General features: G+C 36.5%; 1 pseudogene; it reads right to left on the bottom strand.

The window, feature by feature from the left end:
- Nucleotides 1–14,203: 14,203 nt before the first annotated feature.
- On the bottom strand, nucleotides 14,204–14,322 carry LOC123942798 (annotated as a pseudogene).
- Nucleotides 14,323–14,753: the final 431 nt, after the last annotated feature.

Genomic DNA, 14,753 nt, shown 5'->3' with positions numbered 1-14,753 from the left:
TCTTAAAATGTTGTCATCAACTCTGATTTAATGGTAAGTGATTAGACTTTCTTAGGGGATAATCTTTACCATGAAGTAGCCTACTAATACAGTCATGTACATTTACCCGGAACGTCCACTCACTTCAAATGTTCTCTTTACATTAAAAATTAGTCCCTCACCTTTTTAAAAATCCACCTAAAACTTCCTTCCCTCCTTCAGAAAACCATGCATGATGAATTCTGTCTGGTTTTGATTATGCTACTGTTACTGATTAAGAACTGCTATGTTCATTTTTAACTCTCTGAATATGTATTTGTTGATTTAAAATGTGCTTTTGGTCCTTGTTATTTAATGACTGTGGTAGTCAGTCTCCAAGTGGACCTAAATACCCTCTTCCTGTTAGCCATGACACTGTTACTACCCTTCCATAGTGAATAGGGCTAAATTGGAGAGCCAATTGGATATTGTGGAAATGAGAGGCAGTGACTTCTGAGGTTAAGTCATGAAAGACATTGAAATGTCTCCCTTCCTCTCTTGAATTACGCACTCTGAGAGAAACCAACTGACATGTGAGGACACTCGCTAATTCCTATGAAGAGGTGTATGTGGTGTGGAACTAAGGCTTCCTGCCAACATACATGTGAGAAAACCACCTTGGAAGATCTTCCAGTCTCAGGAAAGCCTTCAGATGAATGTAGCTCAAGATGACATCTTGACTACAACTTATGAGAGATGTAGAGCTAGAACTTAACCCAGTAAGCTGCTGTCAATTTCTTGCAGCAATTGTAAGACAACTAATATGCATTGTTCTAAGCTACTAAGTTTTATTGTATTGTATGCACAATAAATAATGTAATAATCAATTGTGTTCTAACGTTTAAGCTACTTAGGGTCATAAAATTTGCCATTTGTTTCCCTTTTTTTGCACAAATCCTCCAGGCATAGGGGATAAACAATATATCTATATTCTATATCTATGCAGAATAGATATGCCAGGTTAAAGACAAATATGGTAGAAAAATGGTGGTCCTGCTACTGTAATTTGGTGTTGTAGTGTTTTTCTCTGTACACATTGATGATAGGGACCAGTTTAGTCATCTTTGTACTCAGTAATCTGAACTAGATGAGCAGGCACTATAACCTAAACTTTTTTTTTTCATTCCTATGATAAATTTTCAATGTGGAATAACTCCCTCATAGCAAAATACTCACTTTTTCTTAGTCTCAAGTCCCCACATTACATAATAGTCTATTGTAGTTTTAGTAAACTCTGTAGAATTATTTTCAGTCTCTCTGTTTCTGTCTTTTTCTCTCTTCTCTTCCTTCCTTTTTCTAATAACTTGCTCAGGATGGAGTGGAAAAGAGTTTTATGAATATTTTTATTATTGATGAGTAATAGCTTTAGGAATTTAAAGAATAATAGTTCTTTCTCTATTTAAAGAATAATTTTTTCTTCCCCTATTTAATAATCTTTTCTTTTGAAAGAGAATTTAAGAGAATTGTCTTGGTTTTTAATATTTGATTTCTGATTATAATTAATTATAATTCTGATTATAATTATTAATTATAATTCTGATTATAATTAATTATAATCAGAAATCGATAATTAATTAATCAAAAATATATCTGAAGGTAACCAACGAGGAATTGAGATATAGAAATAAAAATCATGTTGACTGAACGATAGATGAATTAGAGGGTTTTAACCTAACAGCAATTGCTGTTTTGTGATAAACAGTGATACCCATGTTGCAAATATTAGAGTTGTCTTCATCCAAGTAAAAGTGTTTTATTATAGTAGTTCCACCTTATCTTCAGGTTCACTTTCTGAGGTTTCAGATGGCTTTAAGTAGATGATACTCCTTCTGACATTAAGTCAATAGTAGCCTAAGGCTACCTAACAATGCTTCTGTGATTCACCGTACTTTATCTCATCAGGTAGGCATTTTATCATCCAGTTAGGGTTTGTACAGTACAATAAGGTGTTTTGAGAGACACATAGAGAGAGATAACCTTCACATAACTTTTATTACAGTATGCGGTTATAATTGCTCTAATTTATGATTAGTTATTGTTAATCTCTTATTTATATAAATTAAACTTCATCATGTATATATATATCATGTACACATATGTATATATGTATGAGTATACATATATATACATCATATACATGTGTGTGTATATATATATATATACACACACACACACATAGTGTAGAGAGTGTTTGTTACTATTCATGGATTCAGACATTCACTGGGGGTCTTGGGACATATCTGTCATAGAATAGGAGGGACTCCTGTATTTAGGACTATCAGTCAGTGATCTCCAAAGAAACCAGTAGAAGATACATGTATGTATGCATAGAAAGAGGTTTATTTCAGAGAATTGGCTCTTACTATGGTGGGGGCTAGCACTTTTGACATCTGTAAGATAGGCATATAATCTGAAAACATTAAGAGTTGATGGTTCACTGCTTAGGTAGAACTTCCTCTTCCTCTGAGAAGCCTTAGTATTTGTTTTTAAAGCCTTTCAACAGGTCAGGCCATCCACATTAGGGGGGATAATCTTTACTTAAAGTCAGCTGACTGTAAATGCTAACAACATCTACAAAACACCTTCACAGCAATATCTAGATTAGTGTTTCATTGAATAACTGGGTACTATAGCCTAGCCAAGGTGACACATAAAACCAGCTACCATAGAAAGTATGAATTATTTATTTATTTAAAAAGATTTTATGTATTTATTTGACAGAGAGAGATCACAAGTAGGCAGAGAGGCAGGCAGAGAGAGAAGGGGGAAGCAGGCTCTCCACCAAGCAGAGAGCCCGATATGGGGCTCGATCCCAGGACCCTGAGATCATGAACCGAGCCAAAGGCAGAGGCTCAACCCACTGAGCCACCCAGGCACCCCAGAAAGTATGAATTTAGAAGTAGACATACAGTTTCTATAATAATAGGAATTACAAATTTCCCAAATAAGATTATCATAGTAAACAAATGCTTCTACAAAGAAGTCAACTACACATTGATTTTTGTTGTTGTTTAAGAATTAAAATACTTTTTAATTAGTGAACTAGCTTAATTAGCACTGTGCCTGAAAAATATGTAATGACTTCAAAGATTTTCAACTCTTAACATTAAACGCCTTCTATTTCTCAAAATAAAATGATCAAGGGCCTCCAGCACATAATCTGGAGTGAGAAGAAGAAAGTTGAAGCTTGCACAGTCCCAATAACACCCACAATTTTTTCTTTTTATCTGCTGCAGATTCTCCACTAGTGAAAAGCTTTGGTTTTAATTTTAATCAGGAACAGCTGTTTCAGGCAGATGCTCAGAGTTCAAAGACATCATGTACACAATTATAAAAACTTTCATTTTCAGGCAACTGGAGTAAACCAATATAAGTGTAGCATGCCTAGGGATTCAAGTTATATCCTCATGTTTTATTTAAGAATGTACCTAATATAATGCTTCCTAGCAGCTAAGGAAAAAATTCTGTCACTTCCCAGGACCTGGAAAAGCCAGTGCTGGTCCTGGGGGAGGCTTCCTTTTGTCATTTCTCCAGATATGCAAATTAGTTATCTCAGGGCAGAGATATTTACACTACCTCCAAACAAATGCTGCTTATCTTTAGCTTTGGCAACATTGATAAGAAAAACCGCCCACTGTTAGTCAGTTTTACAGACTCAATTAGGTGTTTCAAGTAAAATTCTTGGCTACCTGCCCTTCCAATAGGCTGCCGAAAGATACTAGAGTTTCTAACTTCCTCTAACATTCCCAAACCACTTAAAATCCAACTGAGAATTCTAAGCACTTGCCCTTCTGGGATGTGAATGTTTGTCACCTACTGGGCTTATATGTTGTCTCTTAGCTTCTATCTTTTATTGGACCGAAGTGCCCTACCGGTCAGGTATTTCTGAAAAAGTGAACCAATTCTAAAGTAAACTATAAGTAAAAAGGCAATATTTTTATATTAGATTCTCTGCTGAAATATAAATAAATTTAGATATACATAATGCAGTTTTGATAAGCCAACAAACACTAGAACTTTTTTGATAATCTATTTTAGAAAACATGTTCAAAATTCTGGATGGAAACAAGGCTATTTTTATTCTTCAAAAAAGTTATGTCAGTGACCGTTGATAAAAGACTGAAGATGACGGGGTTCTTGGGTTGGTGCTGCTATCAGTTAGTCAGGAATCATAAGAAGGATATTTTACTTTTCTGGGCCTAGGTGTCTTCTCCTGCAAAATGGGAGAAGTGGGACTACAGCATCTGCCTTGAGACTTGTGGGATTCATGGGTCAGTAAAATTAAAAACAAAAGATATTGGACATGGGGCTGCCAACTTTAAATTCTTTCTTTCTTTCTTTCTTTCTTTCGTTCCTTCTTTCCTTCTTTCTTCTCTAAATAAAAGCATTTTAAAAATACAAACTTCTATTTTCATCGTATTAAAGAAGAATTTGAATGTTGAGAAATGGGAACAATACAATCTCAGAATAACATCCGTCTTTTAAGAGAATAAATCTAGATTAAATAAGAAATGACTACATTGTCCTCATCAATCTTTTTCATCCATAGACTTGTAAAAATTTCATGAAATCCCAGTACTTGCACTCCAAGAGTGCTTTAAAATTACTGGGGAAAATGATCCCCAAGATTTACTCTCCCTCTCATTCATAACCTAAAATGCAAAACTAGAGGCTATATTTGTAGAAATCACATCACTAAGTCATCATATCCTTGTTGGTTTATTTTTTCTTTTCATCTATTTACAATGTTTTTCAACATAAAAACTTTGTCTTACCTAAATTCTGATATAAGAGCATATTTCTATTTCTACAGATAAACCTTCAGTAATTTCTCTTACTTCTCTATGTAGTTATAGATGTTTGTGTGAGATGATACTAGTTCTGTACTCTGTGAGACCTTCTTTATCAGGTCATTATCACAGTATATGAAGTATAGTAAATACACTCAAGAAGAGCTGATGAGATTCTCTTCTATAAATATTGTGTTTGACCTTGGGAGTGCTATGATTTCTTACTTATGTATAGCTATATAAATAATCTATCTAACATTTCAAGAAATGCCTTTCCTAAAAGCATTTTACAAGCAAGAAAGATTTAGGGTTTTTTTTTCAGATTAAGAATTTTTCAGGGTTCCTGGGTGGCTCAGTCAGTTTAGGTCTGACTTTTGGTTTCAGTTCAGGTCATGATCTCATCAGTCCTGACTGAACCCTGCATCTGGTTCCACACTGAGCAGGAAGTCTGCTTGAAGAGTCTCTCCCTTTGCCCCTCACCCCACATATGCATGTATACTCTGTCACTCTTAAATAATATATAAATCTTTAAAAAAAAAGAATTTTTAGAGAAAAATATATTCATACTTTCTTGCTCTCTTAAAAAGCCAGCATGCAAATTTAACTTATTTTTGAAACTCAGGTCATGCTTATAAAAACAGCTACAGTGACTTTGAGCGCCATTGAAGTGAACAGCACAGTTTTGCTCCCATACCTACTGAACCATAATTAATATTCTATGTACCAGAAATTGTATTATTTTGCAAGCATTATTTGATGTGATCTTTATTATAACCATATTAGAATGTGCACATCTTTGAGATTTACTCTTTTGCCAACCACAAGTACTGAGATTTTTAAAAACAAGGAGTTCAAGTGAAATAATTAATATAAACAAGGAGGTAAAAAAGCCAGACCTGAACACAGATTTTCCTGTTCACAGCCAGTCTTACCAACCATTGATCTGCCTGCAACTTCTATGGCTGTCTGTCCTTCTGAAACAATCTTGTTTCATGTATCTTCCTTTACTCTAACAAAATCATGACGGCACACACACACTTAACTTAGAACTTGTAATGCATAGCTGTATCCAAACCAGGAAATCAAGGCTGTTAGAATTAGGGTTCAAATAAGCAAAAAGCTTTGGGTGAATTCTGAGAGTTTATTTCTGCACATATAGCTTATGATTTTCATGCCTGGATTTTATGATATTTTATTCATCTTCTTAGAAACATCCAGCTTAGGAGTGCTGGGTGCCTCAGTTGTTAGGCATCTGCCTTCCGCTCAGGTCATGATCCCAGGGTCCTGTGATTGAGCCCCAAATCAGGCTCCCTGTTCAGCAGGAAGCCTGCTTCTCCCTCGTCCCCTCCCTCTGCTTGTGTTTCCCTCTCTCACTTTGTCTTTCTCTGTCAAATAAATAAATAAAATATTTAAAAAAAAAAAAAACACCAAGAAAGAAAGAAACATCCAGCTTATATTCAGATTTTTGTCCATGTGAGAACACCCTTTCTGTGAAAAAACAAATGATGTGGTACTGCATATGATATAAATTTAGTACCTATGCCTTTTATTTGATGGCCTATTGTTTTATGTACCTTCTACTTGTATGGCAATATTCTATAGCCTTATCGTAACATATTATTTCTTCCCTAAAGTGAAAGAGGGTGAATTCCTCAAAATGGTCCCTCTATGTTTTGCTTATTTGTGTATGATACCAATATTTAACTTATGGTATTCTCATACAAAAAGTAATGACAATCATGAGAAACTTGATGTAATTTATAGTAAGAAATATATATTTGATTATTCCTGTTTCCCGGCAAAGCTCCTAAAACACTTGGCATTTCCTAAGTTGGTGAGAGCAACAAAGGTGTCTTTTTTTTAACTTGATGAGATGACTTTTGGATCCCACCTAAGGATGGGGGGCTAGTTGCCAATGGAACCAACCTTGTGACTGGACCATTGGAACTTTCAGTTCTACCACCCTGACATCTGGGGTGGAGAAAGGGACTGGAGGTTGAATTGGTCTCTGATGGCTAAGTATTTTATCAATCATGTCTATATAATGAAACCTCTGTAAAAACCATAAAAAGCACTGGGTTCATGGAGAAGCAACATGGGGGGTTAGGGGGATAGGAGAAGAATAAATGAAACAAGATGGGATTGGGAGGGAGACAAACCATAAATGACTCTTAATCTCACAAAACAAACTGGGGGTTGCTGGGGGGAGGTGGGATTGGGAGAGGGGGAGGGGGCTATGGACATTGGGGAGGGGAGGCGAACCATAAGAGACTATGGACTCTGAAAAACAACCTGAGGGTTTTGAAGGGTCAGGGGTGGGAGGTTGGGGGAACAGGTGGTGGGTAATAGGGAGGGCACATTTTGCATGGAGCACTGGGTGTTGTGCAAAAACAATGAATACTGTTATGCTGAAAAAAATAAATAAAATGGGGAAAAAAAAAAAAAAAGCATTGGGTTCAGAGAGCTACCAGGTTGGTGAACACATGTAGATGCAAGGAAAGCTGGGCACCCAGAAAACACATGCTCTTTTCTGATACATTGCCCTACGCATCTCTTCCATATGGCTGTTACTGAGTTATATCCTTTTATAATAAACCGGTGATCTAGTAAGTAAAATGAGTAGTCACTCATTTCTCTAAGTTCTATGAGCCACTCTAGCTAATTAATTGAACCCAAGGAGGCAGTTGTTGGAACCTTGGATCTATAGCTGATTTGTTAGAAGCACAGGTAATGGAGTGGGCAGGCTTATGGAACTGAGTCCTTAACAGTAGAAAATAATACTATCTCCCATGTAGATAGTGTCAGAATTGAGTTGAACTTATAGGACACCCAACTGGTGTCAGAGAACTGCCTGGTGGTATGGAGACAAAACCACACTTTGGAATTGGAGTCAAAATCACTAGCAACTCAAAGTTAAACTATATGTCATCTATTAACCTTACTTGAAATCAGAGAGGGAGACAAACCGTAAGAGACTTAATCATCATGGGAAACAGACTGAGGACTGCAGGAGGGGAGGAGGATGAGGGAAGAGGGTAACTGGGTGATGGACATTAATGAGAGCACATGATATAAAGAGCACTGGGTATTATATAAGACTGATGAATCATTGACCTCTACTTCTGTAAGTAACAATACATTATAGGTCAATTAATTAAATTTAAATTAAAAAGAACTCATAGAACTATACACTTAAAGTGGGTAAAATTTTTAGTATGTAAATTATACCTCAATAAAGCTACTAAAAATAGTCTAAAAAATAACCTTACTTTCATAATTGCATGGCCCACGTTCTCTTGGAAACAGATTCTTGCATGGAAATTGGCCTGCAGGTGGTCTACTGGTTAGTCCTCACTGTAGGAGCACATTGAGAGTAAGAGAAATCGGAGTGGGCTCAGAGAGAAGCTGAAGACCTGCAGTACAATTGCAACAGAGGCCTCAGACAACCCTACAGAGAGCTCTGAATGTAGGATTGCACTTTGGAGATGTTCCAGATTGAGATAGAGGGCTAGGCCTCTGTAGCCCTTCATCAACTGTCATTAGATGCAGGTTCTCCTTGCAAGAGGCATAATCTTGAAGAGGTAGTTCCAGCCAGCAGAAAGTGATCCCGGAGAGGACTCAGCTGAGAGCCTTCAGTAAGCAATGATACTGGCAGCTAAGGGATCGAGTACTTTGGTTTGGAATGAGAATCTATACTTACTGACTCAATCATATCTTTCAAAGGAAAATCTTGGCTACCTGCCCTTTGTATAGGCTGCCAAAAGATACTAGAGTTTCGAACTTCTGTTACCACAATACCTATTACAAATATATTTTGATTTGTAGCCTAGAAATGCTTACATCTATTACCTTCTTCCTAATCAGTTATTTATTTATCTTGCAGTCAACAAATATCTAAAAAATAACTAATGAGTACTCATCAAACACTGGGTGGGGTGATAGGAATACAGCAGTCTATATGACAGGCAAGTTCCTGCCCTCATGGAAGTTACATTTTTATGAGGAAAACAGGCAATGAACCACTTATTAATTCATTTAGCTAATATTGAATTAAGAATCTACTATTTTGGGGGCACCTGAGTGGCTCAGTGGGTTAAAGCCTCTGCATTTGGTTCGGGTCATGATCCCAGGGTCCTGGGATTGAGCCCTGCATTGAGCTCTCTGCTCAGCAGGGATCCTGCTTCCCTCTCTCTCTGCCTGCTTCTCTGCCTACTTGTGATCTCTGTCTGTCAAATAAATAAATAAAATCTTAAAAAAAAAAAAAGAATCTACTATTTTGATAGATCCTACTCTAAATAGTGAGGAAACATCAATGAGTAAGACCAAAAAAAAAGTATCTGCTTTCAGAGACCTAACATATTAGTAGGACAGATGGTATACTTAAAAGTGAGAAAATAAAAGAATAGGATTATTTCAGATAGTGATCAGTGCTGTGGAGAAAATAATAGTAAGATGATGGAAAGTGACAAATCATAGAGAAAGGTCAGGAAGGGCCCCTGTCTCGCAGGTGGTATTTGGGATAAGAATTAAATGATGAGAGCAAACCATCATGTAAAGGTCAAGAGGACATGTGTTTGGGGCACCTGGGTGGCTCAGTGGGTTAAGCCTCTGCCTTTGGCTCAGGTCATGATTTCAGGGTCCTGGGATTGAGCCCCACATCAGGATTTCTGCTCGGCAGGGAGCTTGCTTTCCCCACTCTCTGTCTGCTGCTCTGCCTACTTGTGATCTCTCTCTCTCTCATTCTGTCAAATTAATTAATTAATTAAAAAAAAAGGACATGTGTTCAAGCATAGACAATAAGTGAATGCCCTGGGGGAACAGGAAGAAGGCTAACAGAAAAATGCTGGTGGGAGTGAGGAGGGAAGGTAGATGGTGAGATTAGAAAAGTGGTTGGCCTTACTTGTCATGGTAAAGAGTTTAAATCTCCTTCTGAGTTTGGGAAACCACTGGAAAATTTTAAATAGGTATATGAGGAATGTGACTTATGTTTTTTAAAACGACCATGACGACTATCATGAAAAAAATTGAATATATGGGGATAGAGTAGAAACAGTTTCTCCAATTAGCAATAGACTAAAGTAGTGATGTTGGCTACTAGGTAGTGTAATAACAGTAGAGATGAACATCAATGATCATTTCCTGAACATATTTTGGAGATGGAGATGACTGGCTGATAGATTAGGTGTCAGAGTGAGGAAAAGAGAGGTATAAAGGATGATTCTATTTTCATTTGATCAAATCCTAAACAAACAAATGAATGAGATAAATAAAAATGGTAAGTGCTATGAGAATGATGTGATGGGAGTAATGGGAGGGATCTCTTTCTGTGGATATAGCATTGTCATGGAAAGCTCTTTGCAAGGGTCATATTTGAGAAAAGGTCTGCGCATTAGAATGAGTTGGCTAGGTGAAGATATGGAGCAACAGTAAATAGTTTAAAGGGAAAAGTCCTGACACCATGACAAAGGCTTAATATAAACAGGAGCTCATTATGGCTGGAGCAGAGTGAGAGAAGGGAAATGCTGACAGATACAGTTGGACAGAACCATAAAATAGCTACTCACTATGTTGTCCTCATCCAGTATTTAAATCACCGAATTCATTGATTAGATTAAAAAGTTGTGAGTGGGAACTGGAAGAAGACCAGTGTGGCTGGGGACAGAATAAAGTTTTTATAACTCCCAGTATCTGGCAAAGCTGGATTGTTTCACCACTTACTTCCTAGGGACACTTAGAGATCTTTAATTGTGCTTCAAGATTCCATATGCCTGAGTAAATGAAAAATTCATTTGTGACTTTTGGTTTTAAATTTAGAAATAATCTTTGGCAGGTTTGCTAACAATAATAATATAGAACACATGTAATGTTCAAAATGCTCTCTACTTTCAACATTTTTGTAAGACAACACAGACATTATTACACTTATTTTATCAATGAGTTAAAATGAGTCATGGAGCAGTTCAGTGGACTTGGCCAAAATGAATTCCCAATTAATGGAGGAATTAGGATTAAAATTCAGGTCCTGCTTTACTTAGCAAGGAATTTTTTCTACTAGACCTTTTATTTTTGGTAAATGATGAATCATCGCAGAGAACAATGTTTAGCAGAATAAAATTTTGGACTTAGTATGAATAAGACTAGAGAGGCAAGCTGCAGAGAAAACTATCCTGTGCAGTAAGAAATGCTTAAAGATAAGCTCTTATTATCCCATTTCTAGTCTCTTCCTTTTCCTAGAAAATTCAGATCTTTCTAAGATCAAGAAAAAAATTAAATTGCTGGTCTTTCACTCACACCTACTTTGTAAGTGGGGAGGCTGGTCCTTATATTACTTTTTTTCTTTCTTTCTTTTTTTTAAAATTATTTTATTTTTTAATTTTTAAAAAAATTTCTTATTTTTTATAAACATATAATGTATTTTTATCCCCAGGAGTACAGGTCTGTGAATCGCCAGGTTTACACACTTCATAGCACTCACCATAGCACATACCCTCCCCAATGTCCATAACCCCCTCCCCCACTCCCAACCCCACCTCCCCCCAGCAACCCCCAGTTTGTTTTGTGCGATTAAGAGTCACTTATGGTTTGTCTCCCTCCCAATCCCATCTTGTTTCATTTATTCTTCTCCTATCCCCCTAACCCCCCATGTTGTATCTCCATATCCTCATATGAGGATATGGAGATACTTTTTTTCTTTTTATGCTTTTTTCTATTTTAACCATACAGATTGATTTTGGATTTGTTAAAAAATGTGTTTAGGTCTTAATCATCTGGAGAACAGGCCTAACATCATCCATGCATTCTGCACAAGGTACAATATAGTGTGTGAATACATGACAAATGCTTTCACAAGGTGAAATAGTTTTTTTTTTTTTCTTTTTAAAGGCAAGCAACTATAAAAGGACAGTGGCTACTTATTGTTGGTTTATTAGCTAATAAATGCCTGTCCAGAGAATATAGGCATCCCATCTGAAGTTGAGTTTCAGCATGTTCAAGCAGGTGCATGTGGGTTTGGAAAGGCACATTGATCAAAAAGACTATCGCTGACTTGATAAAAAGGAGTGTAGAGGTAGATCAAAGCATGTGCCAGCAATGAAACTTCTACTTCTCTTGAAATAAATGTTTGAAAAGTATTAGCCTGAAATTAGGTTGAATAGTTCTGCATAATTCTGCTATAAGAGCATTAGATCTTTGTGTATTAATTGATCCTTCTGGCAATGAAGGTGTTGAGACCCTTACTTCAAAGTGATCTAATCCCATGAGGAAGCATTATTTGTTCCTATATTAGAAAAGCAGCTAGACTCTTCTCAATAGTCTATTTAGGTATATATAGGTTTCTGCAGTTTAAACTTTGGGGACGTGAGTAGATAATTGTGTTTCCCTTTAAGTTCTTCGATGTTTCCATCTGAAACAAAAGACTATATTTCTTCTTCATCTTGACAATAAATTAACTGTTTACAATTAGATGGAAGAATCTCAGATTAATACTAACAAAAAAGAGATTAATCAGAAGATTTAGTTCTGAAATTGAATTTTAATAGCAGAGGTAGAAAACCTAGGTGTGTGTTTAAAATATTTTGATTCTAATAATCTGAAATATTAAAATAATCACATAATTATTATTATTAAGTAGTATATGGTCATATATTTTAAATGTCTATTTGATGTGGTTGAAGCAAACTCTAAGATGAAAGCCAACAACTCCATTTCTTTGTTCTCCTCCCAAAACCTTCTTCATTGATCACATTATTCATCTGACACTCATCTACACTGGGTGTCCTGAAAAGACATGTTTGAAAATGGTTTTTTTTGGTGGGGGGAGGATACAAATTTTCACATGTTATATTTCATGCCTCTCTCCCTCACTCTATTTTATGAGTGGCAAATTACACCGCATGTATTATTATCCCAAGACTGTGAAAAATACTTGTGTGTTGAACTGAACATTTTTCCTACACAGGTTTTTATCAAAGAGAAATGACTTTTTATTTTCAAGATGGGTTGTGTTTTTTTTGGGGAGGGAGTAGAAAAATCTAAAGTAAGATCAAATATAGATATGCTGAGTAACAATAAAGAAGGAATTCTCTTTCTGCTCACAACTTTCTGTTGCGTCCTATGTGCATTACACATGCATTTGTGCTTCTTTACCATTCCTTGCTTTGAACTGAAACACTACACATAATTCTTTTTTTTTTTCAAATAACTATCTCAAAATAGACTTTATAAAACATAAAAATGAGTTTTAATGCATTACAGACACTCTAGGAAATAGTCTGGAACCTCACTAAGAATATTGTCAGAATGTGAGAGAGATTTGTTCTAGGCGTGACATGAAATGCAAAAATTGAATTTCTTGCACAAACTTAAAACCAAAACATCATATAACCTCTCTGTGTTTTGGACCCAACATGTCTCTGTCTATTTGGATAAAAGCTATTGGATGCACATCTTTTGGTGAACTGTCAACAGTGAAGCATGAAAACAGATGTGTTTCTGCTATTTTTATTATTAGGGAAATAAAAGCAGCTGTGTGAGGGAAGCATTCAGTGAGGCCTTCACACTCTGGGGGTTGGAAAATCTGGCAGTGTAGACCAGGGTCTCCATCATGACCATCTTCTGACAGGGCCACTGGAGAGGATTCCTGGGCATTGTTCAGGGCTTCACTCCTTTCCGGGCATGTTAGTTCAGTTTTTCTGGTATCAGAGTTCTGTGTGGGAACACATGCTAATGCTAGGTAAAATTATTCAAGGCCTTAATTTGCAGTAAAACAGTAAGAACAGTTATGTCAGAACTGGACTTTGTCAGCATTTGGGAATCTATCATTTAAAATAGTGAAGGTAGCTCATCACTTTTGGGGGTGGCAAATACCAATGACAGTGCTTTAGCATGGCCTTCTCCAGACACAACACACACAGTGGGAAAGAAACCCAGCGTGTTTGGGGAAAGAAAAATAAAGTATAAAAACAGAGTCTTCTTTTATGTACTAGCAGACCTGACAGTAACCAGATGGTAGTTTTTTTGCACTGAATTGGTGGTTTAGTGCAGAAGGGCTATTTTTGGTCCAGTTTGGAAAATTTGTCACAGAAGTTCGTTTGTCTCGAATTTTCTCTTCCTTTTGTAGGAGTCTGGTGTTTGTGTTTTTATGTGTGTGTGTGTGTGTGAGAGATGTGTGTGTGTATGTGTTTGAGTGTGTGTGTGGGGGGACTTACTTGTGGTTACATACTCATCTTGCTTTCATAGAGAACAGAACTTATCCCTTGGCAAAGAGAAAGACACAAAATATAAGAATGATAAAATTGGGTTTCTCTGCATTGAAGTTTGAACCGATGCTATATTGGTGATCACAGGAGGAAAGGATTAAAGAGAAGACACTGATAAAAGAGAACAGTGACACGTTAACTCCATACAAGTTTTCTAAGCATTGCATTCACTGATAGCATCTTCAGAAATTTTCAATTAGCAATAATCGCGCCTCGGATAAACCTCATTGGCTACGATACTGCCACTGCGCAAAGCTGCATCTTCAGAAATTTTCATGAGGAGAAGAATCATATCAAGAACAAACATGACTTTAAGGGGCGTAGATAATGAGACAAATCACTGAATTCAGGAAAGTACACCTTATGCTTTAAAATGATGTTATGGGACACCTGGGTGGCTCAGTTGGTTGAGTGTCAGACTCTTGATTTTGGCTCAAGTCATGATCTCAAGGTTCTGAGACTGAGCCTTGAGTTGGACTCCACGCTGGGCGTGGAGCTTAAGATTCTCTCTCTAACTCTGCCCTTCCCTGCCCTTTAAAATAAATAAATAAATAAATAAATAAAACAAAGATGTTATTTTGGTAACTATGAGAGCATTTCAGCACTATAGCCTTACAATCTCCAAGTTATAGAAGTTGGTGCAGGTGTTTCTAATAAGAAATGAATTTCTGTAGTGTCTTAGCATTCA

Source organism: Meles meles, chromosome 5 (assembly GCF_922984935.1).
Source record: "Meles meles chromosome 5, mMelMel3.1 paternal haplotype, whole genome shotgun sequence".
Taxonomy (NCBI): domain Eukaryota; kingdom Metazoa; phylum Chordata; class Mammalia; order Carnivora; family Mustelidae; genus Meles; species Meles meles.
Note: the sequence above shows the minus strand (reverse complement) of the source record. Positions and strands in the feature narration are given on the sequence as shown.